Raw genomic sequence first — 4,134 nt, 5'->3', positions numbered from 1 at the left:
ATACACAGCTACAAAGATAGTGGAGGATGAGCTCTTCTTAAAGAAAAACGAATAGTCATTTTCAGAATGCGTGTACCCCATTAATGATAGGGCTTTAATTAGCTTGGCATACCACTATTTGCTGGCTTGTTTCAGCCCATACAAAAACTTGTTTAACTTGCATACCATCTTGTGAGAACTAGATAGAAGACTTGTGGGCACCTCCATAAATACATCTTCATATAAGTCACCACGGAGGAATGTATTATTTACATCAAGTTGAAATATATCCCAACCTTTCTTCATAATAACAGTGACTAAAAGTCTAATTGTTGTCATCGTGACAACATGAGAAAAGGTCTCTGTATAGCAACTCATGCTTGTTGAGTATACCATTTCACCACTAATATAGCCTTAAATCTCTCAATAATTCCATCTGCTTTATGCTTGACTTTATAAACCCACTTGCAGCCTGTTACTTATTTTTCAGCTGGCAAGGGTACTAAGTCCCAAGTGTGGTTGGCATGAAGAGCCTCAAATTCCTGTGCCATGGTTGCTTATCATGCAGGATTAAGTAATGCCTCTCCATATTAGGATGGTTCACTATCATTACAAACATTTGTCACCAAGTGCTAACTCTCAGAACACAAGACATCAGGGAGGACATAGTTATGATTGTAGAAGAGTGTATTTAAAGAAGGTGAACATTGAGAAGTAGCGGTTGAGATGTGTTAGGCAAGGTAAAAATATAATCCTTGAGGTAAGCAGGAGTCTTATGTATTCTGTTGGATTTTCTGAGTATATGTATTTCTGATTGGGTAGATGTAGGTGAAGAATGGTTGGTAGCTTCATATGAAGCTGCAAGGATAGAAACATAGGGGGATGAGGTGTCTGATATATGCAATGAAGTGTCATTAACAAGAGAGGATTCAAGGTGTTGATGCACACCTAGAGATGTGATACCTGCAGAAGTTTGAACATCAGGATGTGGACTGTCACTCTCAATGTAATTAGGAAAGGAAACTAATTTGAAGACATTATACATGGAAACATCCTTAGAAGCTACAGTAAAAAGAAAGACATTTTTATAGAACACTACATCTCTAGATATATGGATCTTCCTAGTGGCTAGGCTTAGGACTTTGTAACCCTTTATCCCAAAAGGCTAGCTCATAAAAACATGAGGAGTTTCCCTGGGCTCAAATTTGTCCATATGCACCTTAGGCACAGTTAGTAGTGGAAAATGGGCGGGTTTGGTCAGATTTAGGCGGGTTAAAAATAAGTTGAGTAAAAATAGGTTGGGTCTCAACCCGCCCATGTTTCATGTGGGTCAAAAACGGGTTGGATGTCAAACGGGCGGGTTGAATATGGATTAAAAGTGTAATTTTTCCCAAATACAATTTATAATTTTGCTTTTGCTAAAATTATTTGGTGGCATAATCTTAACTGGAATAATATATACTCTTTTTCATTAAATGTATTCAAATTTGACTATCATATTATAAACTTAAGTTACTCTTCCACAAAATATGACAGTTTTCATTTTCTTTAAGAAAATGTGTTTAATGCAAATCAAGAAATATCACTAATAATATTTGACTTTGTGCATTTTCTACTTTGTTCATATATTGTCATCAATGCAATTACTAACAAAATATGACTATGTACAAGTTCAATGCTGAAATATTTGCTCCATAACTAAAAAAAATGCTTTTTTTTTGTTTAAAAAGAAAGTACTCTTCTACCATACAAAAAGAAAGCACTCATTTTGTTGAAATGAAAGAAAATACTTTTTCTACATTATAAAAAATACTCATTTTTTTGAAATAAAAAAAAAATAATTTTTCTACATCATGAAAAGAAAGTATTTTTATTGTTGAAATGAAAAAAAAAATACTTTTTTACATCATGAAAAGAAAATACTCATTTTGTTGAAATGAAAAAGAAAGTATTCTAAATAATATTTTATTGAGTTGGTGGGGTTTGGGGGTTGGAATGGTAGTGGTGGGGTAAGTATGGGGTGAGGTGTTTGGTTTGGGGGTGGGGGTGGGGGTATAGGGGTAGGTTGGTGGGATGGGAAATATGATGGGGAAGATTGAAAAAGAGTTTTGGAAAATATTTCCCCTTTTCTTGATAAGAAAAATAATTTTCTCTAATTTGAGAAAAATATTTTCCAAAACATTTAAGCCAACTATATATGGAAAAGTTGGAAGATAACCTCCATTTTACCTATGATACTCATATTTCTACGGGTGGAATATGGATTGAAGCCCAAATTTTATCCAACTTAAATATCACTCTCCCAACGCATTAAAATATGGGCGGGTTGATAAAATATGGGCTCATTTTGTCAACACTAGGCACAATAGAGTAGTAAAGACAACCAAAACTCCTCAAGTGAGAATAATTGGGTTTTCTTGTGATATTGAAGTTCAAAAGGACGTTTGTTGTTTAAGTTGGTAGTAGTTAATTTGTTAAGTAGGTATGTGGCTGTCAAAATATATTCTCTCCAATATCTAGATGGTAATTTGGATTGAAAAATAAGTGCCCTGGCAGTTTCAAGTAGATGTTTGTATTTTCTCTCCACTACCCATTTAGTGGCGGTGTATAAGGGCAGGTTTTATGATGAATAATACCTTTGGATTGATAAAATATGTTGGCTTCATGGCAGGTAAACTCCAATCCATTGTCAGATCTGATGTGTAGAGGTGTTGAATTGATTCTCAATCATGGTTACAAAGGCTTTAAGGACTTGTAAAGCATTGCTTTTACTGCTTAATAAATGTGTCCAAGTTGACCTGCTAAAATCATCCACGAATATGAGAAAGTATTTATAATTATTATGGATAGTTATATGGTGTTGATACCCAATTTTGTCCTATCTTTCCTTCAATTAATTTCTTTGTGTTTCTCTATCTTTAATACCTTGGACAAGTTATTTTATATAGTTCTTGCTTTTCAATAATTTTGCTTAAAATAATATTATAATACTATTATCAAATATAAAAGTATTAGATTTTATATGTTTAAAGTATTAAATTTTTAGTCCAAGTTATTAATACAAAGAAGCCCAAAGAAATTGATTTAAAAAAGGGAAAAGTCTACTAATTTCGGCCAACCCATTCTCTTTCATTAGCCCACTCTCCAATAGTCTAGACCAACCCAATTAGCCATCACCCAATTCCCATAGACCCAATACCAAGCCCAAATATCATTCCTAAAAGAACTTAAAGACTAAACTAGGTTTTCTTCTCATTGCCAGCAATGTCTCCTTCCCCCTTTTTGTAAACTTCACCATGACAGACTATTCCCTCAGAATTGTTCCTTTATTTTTGTGAAACTCCGTACCCTCCCTCCCTCTCTCTCTCTCTCTCTCTCTCTCTCTCTCTCTCTCTCTCTCTCTTCATTGCGTTTCTCCATCCCTTTCCTGGCACAAGATTAAGTCAACACTAGAGGCCAAAGAACCTTTAAAATCTCTGAAAAGGCAGAAATAACAGAGATTCAAACGACTCTTTTTCAGACTCCACAATCAATCCATGACCTTTCTCCTCCAACAAAATTTGGAATTTCAAATTCAAATCAAAACCCTAGATCAGTGTTTTTCACCTATAAATACATTCTAAAGTCTCAGCCAAAAGACATGTTGGAAAATCTCGAAAAACTCAGTTTATATCATACTCCACTTTTATTTTAATCTCAAGCTTTACAATCTTTGGAAAACTTCTCATTATTTGGTCTCTATTTTTACATTCTCGAAACTAAGGAGTGGTAGATTCGAGCCCTCAAAGTCCTAGTTCATTGCCCCACAATAGCTAATGGAGTCTTAATTCGAGACTCTCGCAGTGGCGTCTCATAGAGACTCAACGCTACCACCACCACGTGGAGTCATTGCATACCATCTTCCTTAGAGCACCGGATAGCGAAAAAAATAAGCGAAACGCTTGAGGATGCCTATGACGTCTTTCATTTCTTTTCCTCATCATTCATGCTATTTACTTTACCTATGTGATTTCGGTTTATCTCCAACTTATGAAATTATATGTTAAAATTTGTATTAGCTTGGTGTAATTAGTTGTGTAGAATCTTTACTTCTTACTACCAATAATTTCAACTATCTAATCACATAAAATACAACCTTTAGATATATCAACTTAA

This window comes from Nicotiana sylvestris, chromosome 2 (assembly GCF_000393655.2).
Source record: "Nicotiana sylvestris chromosome 2, ASM39365v2, whole genome shotgun sequence".
Taxonomy (NCBI): domain Eukaryota; kingdom Viridiplantae; phylum Streptophyta; class Magnoliopsida; order Solanales; family Solanaceae; genus Nicotiana; species Nicotiana sylvestris.
The sequence above is the reverse complement of the archived record's forward strand: the minus strand, read 5'-3'. Positions refer to the sequence as shown.